Below are 17,524 nucleotides of genomic sequence, written 5' to 3'. Positions count from 1 at the left end.
ACACCCTACATTCTGACCTTGCTGCTCTCTCAACACCGTCCACCCAAGCTTCTTTAGACAGATGTCTCTCTTATATTCATTCATTTGGTTCTGTGACCCACTGAGTTTAACCAGGGCCACCTGTGTGACCTGCATTTGGTGCTGTCCATTGGAGCTTGATTGACTGAGCAGAGCTACAGTCATGAGTTCTCCCTCTTCCAGAATCTATCATTAGCTAGTCATTCAGACATGAAGGTTAGGGTCCTGTGAGACCTTCCCCTCCTCTGATTGATTGTTGGCAGGACTGGTCCTGTGTGAGCCCAGTGCAAGTCACTTTACCGTTGGTGTGAGTTGAAAATTGCACTGGCCATATTGAATTCAGAGAGTGTAACCTTTTGTAGGTCTTTGCCCTATCTTTATCCTTCTAGCTCTCCGATAGTTCTAGCTCCCTCATGTATGGTGTTCCCTGAGCCCTTGGGGAGTTGATATCAGTAACTTGTTTATGGGTGGATCCCCAACTGTCATTCATTCTCTGCATCTTGGGCAGCTTTAAGTCTATATTCACCACTGTTCACAGTAGGGAGGTATCTCTGATCCAGCTAGGAGCTGCTTTTACTATGATACAAGAATAATATTTAGAAGGAAATTTGCTGCTGCATCAGTTTAGTTAACAATCAGAAATACACACGGGCCCACTACCTCCCCAGACTTGGGTTGTTAGCTGAGTTGTAGTACCGGGCATTGGTGCCCCCACCATCATGGAGCAGGTCTTGAATTCATTCAGAATACAGTTGGTTACCTGCCCCCAACACTCAAGCTGCTATTGTAAAGGTGAGCATACTTTGAAATTAATTATAAAGTCACCATTTCAAGTGGCCAGAAAATCTAAAGTTACTAGATGTAGATTTTATATTTACGTGAATACTATTTACAAAGATTATAGGTGAAATTCAAAATATTACTTGTGAAGAATTAGAATATATAAAATATAGAAATAGTTGTTGCAAAGATTTTAGTATGAACAAAAACAGACATCACCACCTACTTTCAGTATGATCATTCAGTTTTGGAAATTCATCAGTCACCTAGATGGGCAGGGTGATACATGTCTATGCTTCCAGTACTCAGGAGGCTAAGGCAAGAGCATTGTAAACCTGAGTCCAGCCAGGGCTACAAAGTGAGACCTTATTTCTAAACAAACTATCTTCTAAGTCTCCCAGTATATGTATGGGTTAAATGCCATTGAAAAAAATAACAGCAAGAATTTCTACTGGAGACTCATAACCAGGTTTAAAATCATTTTGTGAGGGTAAATATGTCAACAATATTTAAGATAAAGAAGCACAAAAAGAACAGGCTTAGGTAAAATACCTACTGTGAAGTTACAGTGGGAGCTGGAGAGATGGTTCAGCAGTTAAGACAACTGACTGACCTTGCAGAGAACTCACTTTCAGCTTCTAGCTTCCACATGGCAGCTCCCAACCTTCTGTAACTTCAGTTCTGGGGAATGCAATGCCCTCTTCTGGCCTCTACTGGTGCAGTACACATGTGGTGTACACATACATGCAAGCAACCCCTCATGTACATATAATTAAAATCAATAAAGTTATAGTGATTGAGAGTGCACTTCCTCAAGCCAGGGATAAACAAGTGCTCCAATGACCCATGTAGTGGTTCACACATATATGGATTTAGAGATAATGCAAAGTAGAAAGTCATTTCAACAAACATATGGTAGCAACTGAATTTCAGATCTGGAAATCAAGATCCATGTCCTAGGTTCCTTGGGCTTTTGACCTTATTCTGACTCTTCATCTTTTTTTTTTTTAAAAAAAAAAACTTCTGAAATAAAACAGCCAACAATTCTCATCAATTTCCCTTCCTCAGTGCATCTTCTTTTCCCACAATCAATATTCTAGCCCATTTCTCCATAACCCAAGTTATGTTTGGCATTGAGATTCTATTTCACCTCTTTCTTTTCTATGTTGGATCCTGTTTGCTCTGAATACAGATGCTGCCAAATCTTTCTCCATAAAAGACTATTTTTGTCATATAGCTTTTTTTTTTTTTTGAAAAGCAGCTACAGAGCCTCTTTGCTGTGACATCAAGGTACATTCTTCGTATTAAACAATTCAGTATGGGACTTAGTTGAAGTGGTTCATGAGGTGCCAGAGAGGATCACTTGGATGGAGTTATGGAAATTGCATAGGCAAATTTTGCATGAGACTTGGAATATGTGTCCGTTACCAGGATAAGTATTTATAACTGCCACTGGTTACAGAGAAATGGTAATTTTCAAACCAATGCAGATGAGCTTTGTGCACAGAGCATCTGCTCATGTACATACTGGCCAGTATCACATGTATTTTAAATTCATTTTTTATTTATTTCTTGTGTGTTAATTTTATCTCTGTGTGGAAGTTATATATGATTAAGATCTTACTAACTTAGCAGAAATAAAATTAACCTTTGTTCAAACTGTGAATCTGGGATTCCTCCAATTCTCTGTCTTTTCTGTCAATGACTGTTGTGTTGACTTACCTAGTGCCTTGGCTTTGCACAGTGGAAAACCAACCTGTAAAGAAAGAGCCAGGCTCCCTGGAGAAAATCCCTTTTATATATGCTCCTGATCCTGAATCCAAGGTCACCAGCACTCTGGCCCAAGTTATGACCACAGTGTACAGACTTCTGGTGAGCTATTTCAGAGAACATAGATATAAACATACTTTCAGCACCTCCAAATTCCTTTACATATATACTTCCCATTTATTTTTTTTGCTATGGACTATTATTCCCTAAATCTGCAATGTCTGTGCTACAGCTTGCCCTGTTTATTGATGTACTAATAGGGTGCTATGCTAGCTTTCTCTCAATTCACCTGAACTTCCTGATACATATTTGATATAAGGTGTGGTATGAGAGTGTTAATTTTGGATAGTTTATCCCTTAGAATAGAGTTGCACTTTTCAAGATTTATGATATCATTTACTTATTTGTATGTCGTATGCACACATGAGTGTAACTGCCAGCAGAAGCCAGAAGAGGGTGTCTGATCCCCTGGAGCTGGGGTTACAGGTGGTTGAGGGACATAGTACATGTGTGGTAAGAATTGCGTTGTGAGCTCTTACCACTGAGCCGTCTTTCCAGACCAGAGTCATTTTATTTTATTTTATTTATTTATTTTTATTTATTTTTTTTCGAGACAGGGTTTCTCTGTGTAGCTTTGCGCCTTTCCTGGAACTCACTTGGTAGCCCAGGCTGGCCTCGAACTCCCAGAGATCCACCTGGCTCTGCCTCCCGAGTGCTGGGATTAAAGGCGTGTGCCACCACCGCCCGGCAAGGGAAAACATTTTTTAAATGATGGGCTTGATGTAAGTTAAGATATCAAAATATAGAAATACTGCATATACCCTGCAATGCAAAGTGCACTGTACCTATGTGTTGGTGTAGGGTCTCACAGGGAGTCATGCTTGCTTGAATGTCAGCAGGGAACTATGGGGATGCAGAGAGAACAAAGGTTCTCTCTGGGGAGATTGAGACAAGACTGAACAGAGGGACTGTGTTGAATCCTAAAGAGCTGAAAGTGCTCATTTCAAGAAAAGGGAAAGCAGAGGCTTGTGCCCACTGGTGGGCACAGTGGTGGGTATATCTGTGTTGAATTTAAATAATTTTGAAAACCAAAATGGTAGTGGTGTGAGAGTTTAGCTTGAGGCAGGATTGACATCTGCTCAAGGCCCTCCTTACAATGGAGTAAACTCCACACTACTTTGGGATGCATATTAAAACCCTACTCAAAACATAAAAAGCCAAACAAATAGTATGCAGATATTAGATTATAATTTGATGGAGATAAACTGAATATTTAGGAATTTGGTGGTGCTATCTATAAAATAGGAGGCAAATATTTCTTTAAATTATACTATTTACTTTGATAAATTTCAAATGTACAGTATTTTGAATTCTGTTCTCTTTAGCATTTAAAACCATTAATACATGCAAGCCACTCAAATAATAATGTTTATATAACTGTAAAATTTAGATTTCTCAACCTTTCTGGTGGTTTACATTCACACTGGAGAAAAGAAAAAAATATCACAAAGACTGCAGAAAAGTCCCCAAATCTACAGACAACTGATTTTTGTAAGTCAAATCTTCTTTGAATTATGGAAAATAATTGGACAATGTGGCTTCAAACAGGGTATCTTTGGAATAAAGTGAGTGTCACAACCATCTTTTCCTAGCACAAAAAAATGGTTGTTATCTTGAATATACAGTTTGGAGTCCAAAAGCATTTATTTCAAAGTCTGTACTTTCCAAAGGCAAAAGTGTTTGCATAAAAAAATGGAACCAGCAAAAGAATATAACCGGGCTTCCTAATAAATATTTTTATTTGATTTTGGTGAAATGGTTGAGTTGATTTTTAAAAGTAGCTAATCATAAACACAGCACAAAGATAAACTCTGGGTTTCAACATGATAATAGCTGAAGTGGTTTTTCTGTTAGATTATAAAAACAAACAAAATCAAGGGGTGGCAAGATGGCTTAACATCTAAGAGCACACACTCTTCTTGCAGAGGACCTGGGTTGGTTTCTCAGTACTCACATGGTAGCTCACCACCACCATTAAGAGTAACTCCAGAGGGGCTTGGACCTGCCTAGGCTCAGTGTGCTGGCTCTGCTGACTCCCCATGGGAGACCTCGATTTGGGGGATGTGGGGTTGTGGGGTGGCTTGAGAAAGAGGGCTGGAGGGTGGGAGGAGGGAGGAGGGGCGTTTGTGGATAGTATGTGATGTGAGTAGAAAATTTCTTAATAAAGAAAAATGAAAAAAAAAAAAGAGTAACTCCAGAAATCCAATTGCCTAGCCTCAGTAGGCACCTGCACTCAAGTACACATATCCCTCCCACCACCACATACACATAGTTAAAAATGAAAATAGAATCTTAGTCATTCAAATGAAAATATTCTCACTAATTAGACTCCCAGCGCTCCACCAGGGGCCCAGCCGTGGATGTCTGCATCCAGATTCCTCAGTCCTTGGATGGGGTTTATGGCACAACTATCAGGGTGTTTGGCCATCCCATCACCAGAGTAGGTCAGTCCTGGCTGTCTCTCGACCATTGCCAGCAGTCTTTTGCGGGGGTATCTTTGTGGATCTCCGTGGGCCTCCCTAGCTCTCTGCTTCCTCCCCTTCTCATGTGGTCTTCATTTACCATGGTCTCCTACTCCTTGTTCTCCCTCTCTTTTCTTGATCCAGCTAGGATCTCCCGCTCTCTTTCCCTCGACCGTCGCCCTTCATTGGTCCCACTCATGTCCAGACTGTTCATGTAGATCTCATCCATTTCTCCATGTCTTTCTTGGGGTCCTGTTTTCCAGGTAGCCTCACTGGTGATGTGATGTGATTGTTTTCTTTCTCAAGATTGATAGTGTTTTATGAAATTGCTTAAAAAGAAAGAAATGCCTTTCTCAAACCTGGCTTATAAAGAGATTTAGGAGATAAAGAGTCATTTTCTTCTATGGTGGACCATTGATAAATTGCCTTTGGTATCATAAATAACCTCAGACTCATACTCCAGCAAGAAACTAATTAAACTTAGTGGGTCACACATAAAAACAAGACAAAATGTAGGAGGGTGAAATTTGAGAGGTAGAAGTGTTTCAGTGGGAGGGGTGTGATGACCTGGGCAAATGGGGTGAAGTGTCTAAAATTCAGTCTATAAATGTATTAAAAATTTAAACTAAAACTTTAAAACGGAGATGCTGTGTCAGTATTGTCAAACTGCATCTCAATTTGTAAACTAATGTAATAGCAGCAATAACATCTAAAGGAAACATCTTTGAGGCTGTGAATCCCTGGTCATCCCCTGGTAACCGACCTGTGACACAAAAAGAAGGATTATGCTGCAGAACCTTGTGCTGTCTCCTGACCTGATGGCATTGTCCTGCTGTTACCTGGTATTGCTACACTGAACATTTTCTGAGCAGGACTTATGTAAATTTACCTGATTGATTGACCTTGCAGTGTATTTGCTGTCTAGACCATTGGAAAACATGAACACCTTTGAAATCTAAGTAAGAATATATCTCCGAAGGCCTGGGATGGAAACACCAATAGACAGTTCTAACATTTAGGAGTCAACTATTCCCTAGATCTACTCCAAGGCTGACGCACTAAGAGTGGGAGGAGGGGCCTGGCAGCAGGGTGCACTGCCTCCTCCTGGCTGTGGGTGACAAGATGCCCTCAAGTTAGCTGCAACAGAAATACCCACTTCTCACATAATTGGAACAACGTAGTCTGTGTGACCCAGCTGCAGTTTCCCACTTACTTCACATATTTTAAAGTGTAATTGAATATAAGCTGATTAAAAGTCAACTGAGACCCTTAGAGTTTCCACTCAAAGGTGTTCACTGTCTTTACTTATTCTTCCTCAAATATCCTCTCAATATATTGGTCAAGATAATCTTAGTGTGGAAGTGTCTCCTCCAAGCCCAGGCTTCAGACACCCACTGAGCGGTGCTTGCTGTCATGATTGAGCCTTGCCCTCTACCGTGAGTCCAAGAGTTTCTGTAGTGAGAAACCTTTCCTTGAGTCTCCCTTCTCCTGCTTCTTTTCTTCCACTCTCCAGCTCCTCTGACTTGGAACATGGCCACGGGGTTTAGCTTCCCAAACTCTCCGCCACACCTCCTCTGAAAACTTTTGAGATGTTCCAGTCTTCATGAATTAATCATTTTTCATTGACAACCAATGGGGGAATTTCCACAGGTTCTAAACACTTTGGAGAACACTTAAAATCTATATATTTTCTATGCCTACCCATACAATCACCACACAACACAATAGACACTGCAACTTGCCCTTCTGGGGTAACTGTAACTTTGTATCTTTGGACCAAGTCTTGACACTCCCTTCCAGCTGAGCCCCTCCATCACCTTTCGCTTCTATGAGTTCAGCTATTTCATCCACCTACTGATGACATAATATTTGCCTTCCATGCCTGGCTTATTTCATTTAATCTAATTTCCTTCATGTTAATCTACTTTAGCACAAACTGCAGACTTTCTTTCTTTTTAAATACTGACTAGTATTCCATTATATAAATTTGTGGCATTTTTAATCAATCCACCCACGGATGAATTCCTAGCTTGATTCCACACCGATTCCACACCTGCTGCACCATGAAAGATGAGCTGCAGTGAATGTCAGGGGCTTCATTGCATGTGGCTGTGTACACAGCAGTGAAGTGCCAGGATAATGTGATGGTTCTATTTTTAATTTCTTGGGGAATTGCCATTCTGACTTGATAATGGCTCTTCCAAGGTAAGCTTCCCACCAACAGTGCATAATGGCCCCCTTTGCCCAATAAAGCAGAGGTTGAAACGAGTGCTGAATCAAATGAAGAAACTTTTATGTGGTCAAGAAACCAGTCACAGGGCATAGAGGCAGCCCCTGAGGAAGAAGTATTTACAAATTATGCTATAAGAGAATCATAGCTGAAGTGTGTAAGGAACATAAGAGTGAAGTACCAAGAAACTAGAATCTAATTAAAGTGGACAAACTCATATATATTGATCCAAAGGAGTTGTATGAGGGGCCATTGTGTGTGTGTGAGAGATGCCTATCTAACCCACCAACCAAAAACCACAATGAGTAGTTGGGCAGTGGCGGCACACACCTTTAATCCCAGCACTTGCCAGGCAGAGCCAGGAGGATCTCTGAGTTCGAGGCCAGACTGGTCTACAGAGCAAGATCCAGGACAGGCTCCAGAACTACACAGAGAAAACCTGTCTCGAGGAAAAAAAAAAAAAAAAAAAAAAAAAAAAAAAAAAAAAAAAAAAAAAAAAAAAAAAAAAAAAAACAAAACAAAAAAAAAAAAATCATCAGTAAGATAGTGTTCCATACTTTTTGGAGTATATGTTGTGGAGACTGGAGACATAACAGCCATTAAAGTCCTTGTGCACTAGCATGAGCACCCATGTTGGGATCCTGAACACCTGTGTAAGAGATGAGTGTGGTGTATGGGTTTCTAAACTTTTTGAGAGGAGGCAGAGACAGGCAGATCCCTGGAGCTTACTGGCCAATTCCATTCTAGAGGAATTATCAAGCTCCTTGTTCAGTGAGAGATGCTGTCTAAACAAAATAAAGTGAAGAGACTGAGGAAAGCATCCAGTGTTGACCTCTGTCCTACACACACACACACACACACACACACACACACACACACACACACACAGGAATACTTCCTGTGAGTGTTAGGAATGTCCATCTTATTAAACATGGGAAATCACCAAGCATCTTCATAATAATCTATTTTTCTGGGCATTTCCAGATTCATATATTTTACCAGAAAGCAAAATCATTTTGTGTGTATCACTTGTTCCTGGGAAATAGTGTTTCATGGAATTTTTTTATGATCCTCGGATAACTGTACAAGGAATCATTGTAGAGTTACTATAATTCATGAGAATATTATTCTTTTCTTCCCTCCCAAATCTCTAAACCCTTAAATACCAGCAAAAATGGTCTTGAAAGCCACCAAAAGCTCTTTTATAGTCCATTATTTGTAGAAATCCATTAGTAGTCCAAAATTATAATAATAATAATTCTTCTTAGTTTTACATTTCTCTGACATTCTTGTTGCTATGCTTTGGATGTTATTTTTCTATTATTATCCTAAATTATCTGTTGCTACTAACAGCCATACAAGTTTAATTATTTGAAAATTTATACTTTTTTGCTCAAGTAATATTTTGAGTATTTTTATTATAAAAAACTGGTTCTGGGTAGAATGAATCACAGATGCCAGGAGAGCTACTTAAAAGAATGTAGTGAGATAAATAAAATAAAAATTTTGAAGAGGAGATGGCTAGCCTTTGAAAGGGAAGAAAAACTAGCATAGAGTAGCTGAGTACTAATACTGACTTTTTGCCATGACTGTATTTTCCCTTGATTTACATTCTGGGTCTTTATAGTTAGTTAGTTAGTTAGTTAGTTAGTTAGTTAGGTTTTTTTTTTTTTCTTTTTTTTTTTTTTTTTGTGTGTGTGTGTGTGTATGTGTGTACAGAGCAAGCATCTTCCTCTGGAGAATATCATACTTGCCTCAAGTTGAAAAGTTATGACACCATCCTCATTTCCAAGAGCTAGTATTGTGTTTGAGTGAAGAGTAAATATCTGTGTTTTATTTATTTCCTTCTTCCTTCATAGACATTGCCACTGTTTAGACACAGAGAGGATGGCTTCTCCTCTCATTCTTGATCATACTGACACATGGAGGAATTTGGTGCAGTGGGGACTGACCATCATATCTGTCATTCTTTTGTGTCACATAAGTCTTCCTTATCCAGTTCACCAGAACCCCTCTGTCCCCACTATTACTCATCACAGAAAAATAAAATCTGTCCTATTAGTGCTGCAAACTGTACAATTTTCTTTCAAAAGTCCCTGTATCAGAACTAAACAGACATTGTATTAACTGCTAAAAGTAACACTAAAAGGAAAACTCCAAGATTCTGTGAACATGAGTAACACACATAGGCTAGTATCATTATAGTTTTCCTTTTGCATTTAAAACACATCTTTCATTAATAAAGCCCAAAAAAGATTACTTTGAGCAAAACATGCAATAAAATTTATGTTGCATCTTCATGTGAATGTGTGTGTGTGTGTGTGTGTGTGTGTGTGTGTGTGTGTGTGTGTGTTTAACCAAGTAAAATTTTTCAGTAGCCAGAGCAAGCATAAGGTTAATCATTTCAATAAACAACTAGAACTAAAGTCCATCTACCAAATCTAAGGTAACATAAACAGTTAACACAGATATTCCCCTTAAAATATTTAAAACTCCTATCTTCAAACATGGATGTGGTAAAGCATAATTATGACAAATATTTGGTACTTAAGGATGGTGAAAACAAGTTAAGACTTATAGGGATCAGGGATTACAGAAAAAAAAATCTAATTTTTTGTTTACTTTTTTTACTTGAATTTTTTTCTTTCTATTAATTTAAGCATGTTTTCAGCTCTTAAATATCATTTTTGTTGCCTGTTTCATCAGCCTGGAGAAGGCTAATCCATTATTTCAGTTTTTTTTCTGTCCATATTCATTTATTTGCATTCCGATATATTTGGTTTAAGAATTAAAAATGCAATATAAAATCTGCTATATGATGATGTAAAATAAATGAGTGAGTACATTGTAGCTGATCTCTCCCACATGGCATCCTAATGGATCTCCATCTCTGACTGCTGCTCTTTGGGGGTCAGGACACAACCAGGAAGATTTTGTACAACAGAGTAGGAGCCATCTTTATAGCTGTAATTACCTCTCCTGCCTGCTCATGATTATTTCAATTTCCCTTCACTGTTCCTTTGATTAAGCCTCCACTCCCTAATGCATTGTGCCTTGTGCTCCCATTATTTCTCACAGTTTTGCAGATCCATCACTGGAGTTTGTGCAAAGGCAGCTTAAGTGCCCCTTGTAGGAGCCATTTGACATCCAAGGCTCCCTTCTGGGAGCAGGGCAAGGACACCTCAGCCCAGTGCCTCTTCCCACCTGTGGTCATGTTGTTGGTCAATGCTGAGCAAGGCACTCACTTGGTGTCCTCTCCTGTCTCTCTCTCTGCCTGGTCACAGAGCTCAACTTTTATTTTCTTCTCCTAAATTACCTGTAGTCCATTTTCAATCTTATTTAACCAAGACATGAAAATCTATGAGACTACCTTCTTTAATTTTATTGGAGATATCATGTGGAAATATTGACTTTACATATTTGAATGTCAAAGCCAATGAGAAGAGGCTTATAGCTTTATTGCTTCAAATATTGAAATAAAGTAAAACTTTTTATCATGTAGAGTTATAACCATTCGTTTGTTCAATACATATTTAGATACCTAATATAAAACAGATATTGTTTTGCTGTTTGATTTATTGTATTCGGATTTAATTGTCATAGAGTCTTATGTCTAGTAATTCACAGTCATTCAGGCCAACAAAGTGAACCAAGACTTACAGCCCAGAGTCCTAGAACAAAGGACAAAAACATCTGTGATGGTGGCATGGCCATTTGGGCAAAATGAAGGCACCAGGACTCTGGCCATTAGATGATTTACAATACTGATCTAGGAAAGCCCTATTTGAGATGGTCTTTTCTCTGCCCTAATCTGCAATGTGAATGCTAACTGCAAAGTTTGTTCTATGTAAAAGTTGGGCCTGTGTCGTTGTCGTCCCCCCCCCCCCCCCCCCCCCCCCACACCAGGTGTCCCCAGAGGAAATAGGCAAGAGAAAGCCTGGGGCTTACCCTAGGTACCTGTGTCCCAGGGTGTTTGCCTTTCTTTCACAGGGGCTCATCCAACACCTTAGGATTCAGGGCTTACCTGCATACTTGCACCTGGGCTGCAACTTCCCAAAAGAATTTCCCTTCCTGTCTTGAAGCTGAGAGTGAGGGCTGGCATTTACTCACCTTCTGGGCTAACAGTCCTCTCTTTGTTGGTTTTGAAATTAATTTTCGTTATCTTGACACAAAGACCCAAAATATGACTTTTTTTTGTTCCCACAGGAACAGGCGGTGAGGAGGCAGAGGCACTTACAATTTACCAAAAGGGGGGATACTATATTTAAACAGCATATTAATACACCATGATACAGCTGGGCAGACTGTGTTCCTCCCAGTGAAGGCTGCAGCTCTCCTCAAACTTACTAGTGCTGTCAAGAATGCAAAGTGAGAAAATATAGCTCAGAGTATGCAGGCAAGGAAGGAGAGAGGGAAGGGAAGGAGAGAAGCTGGGAGAAGGAAAGGGTGAGGGGGAAGAAGGAAGAGAGGGGAGTGGAAGCAGGGAGGAAGTGGGGGAAGCTAGGAGGGAAGGGGAGGGAGGAAATAGGGAAGGGGAGGGAGTAAGCCAGGAGGAAAGGAGTGAGTGGGTGATGGAGAAGGCAAGAGAGGGGGAGAGAGACTGAAAGAATTTGAAATGGAAGAAGGAAGGGAAAGAGAGAAAGCCACACAGGCTTCCATGCTGCCCAGACAAGGTTTAAGCTGCTGGAGATCTCAGCTAACTCTGTTAGCTAACTGTTGCCCTCGGGTACGAGAGAAAAGAAAAGGAAATGCTTGTCTTCATCAGTGCACAAGGGGATTTTTCTTTGGTTTGTAAACTCCATCTTCAGTTCCTGCATTTTGCTAGTGTCATGTCAAGGACGTGACTCTTCGGCAGTGACCTGCTGAAACTGGTATTGGCATCTTAGAGGCAAGAAGACATGCAGGCAAGGATCCGAAGTGGTAGAGAACAGGATGAACACCTCTGATAAATATTTACAACTTGAGGTTGAAATTACTTCAAAGGTGTATTGTTTTAATGATGACTGTTTATGTAAAACTGTTTATGTCCAAAAAGCCCTCACTGGTGTCAATGGGATCAGACTCCTCCAGAAAACTCATAAAAACATGTTAACCCTCACAACTGATGTTTTTCTTTGCCAAAATGTGGAAATACCAGATTTCCAAGCAAAACTGTAGGTACATGGTAAACAGAGAGCTTCATTTTCAATTAGAATCCAACTAAATCCTTTCATTTATATCATTTTAATTGAACACAGCCATAATGAGATAGTATTTTTAAAGAAAAACTGCCAAAGAGATTTTGGAAGCCTGTGTCATGAGTCCCCAGAAGGAACAAACCAAGCACGTGGATATTCTCTGCTCTGAAATCAGAGTTTCTGAAGTGTTTCTTTTTATATGTCAAGTGGGTAGTTACTTGATACCAAATGTTACTTTTTTAAAAACAATTTTATATAAAAGCTAGTCTTTTAACAAGAGACAAGTTATATTTAAGAAGCCTCTGAAAAGAAGGGGAAAATTTTCAGTTTACAGTTTTAAATGTAGCAGAGATCTCACTATTGGCTAACGCATCTATGTGGGAGCAGCAGAGCTGAGCTTGAAGAGTGAACCGTCCATCCCATGTGAAAGTGACTCTAATGACTGCAGCCCTGCCATTACTTAGTATACACTGTGTAGACCTTAGCAACTTGCATTTTATCCATTAATACTGATATTATTTTCTCAAAATAGTTGTAGCCTTTAATATTTTTAAGATGTATCTCTATTTTGTGTGTTTGTGTGATACATACCATGATAGTGTAGGCGTCCACAAACCCAGGAAGGTGGGGAGACACCACATCCCCTGAAACTTAAGTTACAGGAAGTTGTGGGCTGCCGATATCTGTGTTAGGAACTAAACTTCAGTCTTCTGCAAGAGCAACAAGCACTTTTAACCACTAAGACAGCTCTCCAGCCCTATAGTCCTTCATTTTTACCTTGGATTTGTACTACAGACACATGGTTTATAAATATTTGTTCCATAAGAATTCTTGTGTCCAAAGGACATATATGAAGCACATCTGCCTGTATGGCAACCAATAAAACCAGGGCTAGAAAACAACTAAAAATGATACCACATCATAAACCATTTAGCAAGGTGAAAGCTGTGAATGGGCTTCTGAGCTTCACCTTATCTCACAGGATGGCCACACTCTATCCATCACTTGTATTATTGGAGCATGCTGGAAACAGCTCAATACCGTACATCATCTAGCTTTGCTTTACACGGTCTTACAGACAGAAACATGCATTGAATTCTTTTCTCAAAGAGAGACAAGATTTGGGGAAATGCTCTTTTCATCCTGCATGATAAATCTAGCTTAGAGTGAAGCCACTAAATGATCATCTGTTTTTCTAGTAAAGTCAGCAGCAGGCCAGGCATTGCTCTTTGGCCACTGCTCCCCATTGGCTGAATCCACATTGCATGCTATTTAGAAGAGTGTCTCCCCACCAGGGCTGGATGGAGAACCAGACTGTGAACTTGACACTGGCAAAAAAGTGCACCAATGAGCAATAATATTGCTGGGTTTTGTGATGTGATGTTGGTCTAAGACTAGCAAAGGAATGACAGGTTTACTCAGCCCATCAAGAGATAGAAGAGCTGAATGCCATATCAAAAGTATTTCTACCACAAGCATGTTTAAATTTGAAAGCAAATGCACTATTTCAAGAAAGGGGGTGAGTTATATGTCAGTCTTCTGTTTCAACCCCAAATAACTTGACTACATCTAACATAAAAGTGAATGTTAACCCATTACAATCAATCATACTACTCCAAAAGGAAATCTTTGTACTTGTGTAAGTACCGAGGTCAAACCCGTCTTGAATGGCCCGCTTATGCCAGGCTTACTTAGCTGTAAAATTCATCTCTGTATGGCCACCCATGAAAAGCAAAGATATATACTTAATGTATTTTTTATTTTAATTTCAGCTCAAATCCCATTAGCAGCTGTAAGATTGAAGATCAGGGTATTGCTGCACACTGTATCAGTGGCAGAAAAGACAAATGTAAAGGCAGTAAATCTACCCCTGCTGTATTCTAAGGTAAAAAGGCAAATAGGAAATTTGCTATTGAAATTTCCGTTCTCTACATTTATATTCACAGTCTATCACAGCCTACTAAACTCCTTTCATTAAGGATATAAAAATTAGTTGCTAATATCTACTACATAAGTGACCTCAAAAGTGATACCCCGGGTAGGGAATATTAGTATTTGGGATTTGGCAGGAACTAGTTCTTGGGAAGACAGGTGATAAATGTAATTGTATTCCCTTCCTCACCAGTCATAGCAGGAGAATATTAAACTAACTAGAGTGTGCGCTGGTGTGGTGTGAGGTGTTGGCACACTCAGCAGCACACTCCAGGGCATTGTCTCTGAGTTTCTACACAGCTGTGCAGAGCAGATGCAAAGATTAGAAGAAAGTCAAGGTTCACTTCATGGGCCCTTTCCTCCCTGTTAGTGTTTGCGTCTCATGGAGTTTGTTCAAGTTCACATGTTTATTAAACAAACATTCTGTGGCCCTGAAATGTTCCAATTCCAGGATTCAGAGATGCATGCATGACAGAAATAGACTCCTTTCTCTTTGGATATAATGCTTAGTGACTAAATCAGGGGTTCTCAACTTGGGGGTTGCAAACCCACAGGGTCACATGCCAGATATTTACATTGTAGTTCATAACAGTAGAAAATTAAAGTTATGAATTAATAACTATATTATGTTGCTTATGAAATAATTTTACAGTTTGGGGCCACCACAACATGAGGAGCTATATTAAAAGGTCTCAGCATTAGGAAGGTTGAGAACCACTGGACTTAATGATCATGGAAGTCTATGTAGATGGTACTAAGTGTACACATGGGTGGAGAGATAAAAATTTCCTGTGCAAAGGGCTTTTTTTTTTTTTTTTTTTTTTTTGACTTGTGACCCTGGGAGCCATGGAGTGAGGGGTCTGGTAGCCTGCTGGAGGAAAACATCTAGTTTTTACAGATGGCAGAAGCTGTGGGATGTACTCTGCAGGTCTGGGGCTACACTACAGCTAAGGAGGCACAGCAGAGAGCTGAGGAGAAGATTTGCTATAATGGAGTTCAGAAAATGTGGTAGTCAGCTGCCCATGCCTGTGGCAAATGAGAAAGAATTATTTTGGTTCACAGGGTCATGTATGTAAGTCCATGGTGATTTCAGGCCTATGTGGAAGCAGAGCATTATAGAAGGGATCCTGTGACAGCAGAGATGCTTATGTCATGGTGGCCAGGAAGAGAGAGAAAGGACAAGACAGAAGCAGACTTCATAGTCTGAGGATTCCCTTCAGGGCTGCACCTCTAATGTCTTTACCACTATTGGCCTCACTACTGAAAGTTCTACTCCTCGATTGTACAACAGGCTGATGACTAATCCTTCAACTTAAGACTTCTGGGAAATATTTGAGACAAGCCATGTGGGGGTGGGGGGAGCAGAGCCCAGTTGAATATTTGTACAGTTGAAGGAATTCTATTCTTTCTTTCTTTCTTTCTTTCTTTCTTTCTTCCTTCTTTCTTTCCTTCTTTCTTTCTTTCTTTCTTTCTTTCTTTCTTTCCTTCTCTCTTCCTTCTCTTCCTTCTCTTCTCTTCTCTCTCTTCCTTCCTCTCTTCCTTCCTTCCTTCCTTCCTTCCTTCTCTCTCTCTCTCCTCTCTCTCTCTCTCTCTCTCTCTCTTCTTTCTTTGTTTCTTTTTCTTCTAGAGACTTGGTGACTGGCTAAGGATTTTCTATTACAGTTGCTTTTGAAGGAATCACTCTAGATGTTATCCAGATAATGTCTAGAAGAATTTTCAGTCTAGCGCGAATGTGGTACACTGAAATATGCTGAGACTTCTGGGAAATCTCAGCCCGATTCTAGGGACATCCTGATATTAGAGGTCACAGGATTTGCTGGTTAACATGATGAAAGCAGGAATCAGGTAGAAATTCATGGTGTTTAGGATGTTTGAGGGGAAACATGGCTGCTAGATGTCTGCCACATGTCTCACCTGGCACTTACCGCACTTTCATTTCATGCCCTTGGCCCCCATCCTTGTTGCTGTTTACCTGGCTTAACCAAGAGTGGGCCTTATGCAGCCTCTTCCAACCCAGGAGAGCCTAATGCCAATTCGGGGCCGTTTTCTAAAGTGTTGCTCTATATAGCACCCACAATCCTCAATGGTTAAGTTGATATTTGGACAAAGGACTGTCATCACAGATGGATGGATGGGCATCTGAGTAAACTTGATCCCGGGAGCTCCAGTATTGAGGCCCACATAATCATTCTATACTGCAGGCTGCTGGCAGCTCTCTGTGCTCACGTGAGGACTAAGTACTGCATTTAAACCAAATGATACAGTTCCATTTGGGGCTTCACCAAAAGGCATAATTAGGGGTAGGATGTGTAGTTCCTGGTCCTGTAGGAAGAAAATAGCATGTCCTGTGACTGAGTAGTGCCTTTGTTTTCAAGCCTTTGTTGGAGTCTAAGTAAATGGCTTATAAGTCAACTTAAAGCAATATTTGCTTACTAAATCAAAAACAAAAATCCTAAAAATCTACTGATAGTAAATTATTTAAATAGATTTGTAGACATTTCTGGAGGGAAACACTAGGCAAAAACAGGCCAGTAGGAAGTAGACAACACAGATAGAGGAATAAATACATTGGGGATAAAACAAGGCTCAGTGTAGGTTGCAAAATCTCCACTTGTTGTTGGTGCTAGCTAAGGAAAGAGAAAGCAGAATGCCTGTCATATACATGATTTCACGGGGATTTACGAATTTGGGAATTTGGGGACATATACATTCCTTTAATTTTATATTTTGATGTCCTCTAGCATCCCTACCACTTCTTTTTTTTTTTTTTTTTTTGGTTTTTCGAGACAGGTTTTTGTGTAGTTTGCGCTTTCTGAACTCACTTGGTAGCCCAGGCTGGCCTCAACTCACAGAGATCCTCCTGCCTCTGCCTCCCGAGTGCTGGGATTAAAGGCGTGCACCACCACCGCCCGGCCCTACCACTTCTTAATATATTTTATTTCTATTGTATATGTATGTGTGTATTCGTATTTGTATGAACGTGTACATATTTGTGTACAGTGCTCAGAGAGGCCAAAAGAGAGGTGTGTGGTCCCCATGCCCTGCATCTGGATTTAGAGGTGGTTGTGATTGTCCCAACTAGGGTGCTGGGAACT

This window comes from Peromyscus leucopus, chromosome 17 (genome assembly GCF_004664715.2).
Source record: "Peromyscus leucopus breed LL Stock chromosome 17, UCI_PerLeu_2.1, whole genome shotgun sequence".
In the NCBI taxonomy this organism is placed as follows: domain Eukaryota; kingdom Metazoa; phylum Chordata; class Mammalia; order Rodentia; family Cricetidae; genus Peromyscus; species Peromyscus leucopus.
Note: the sequence above shows the minus strand (reverse complement) of the source record.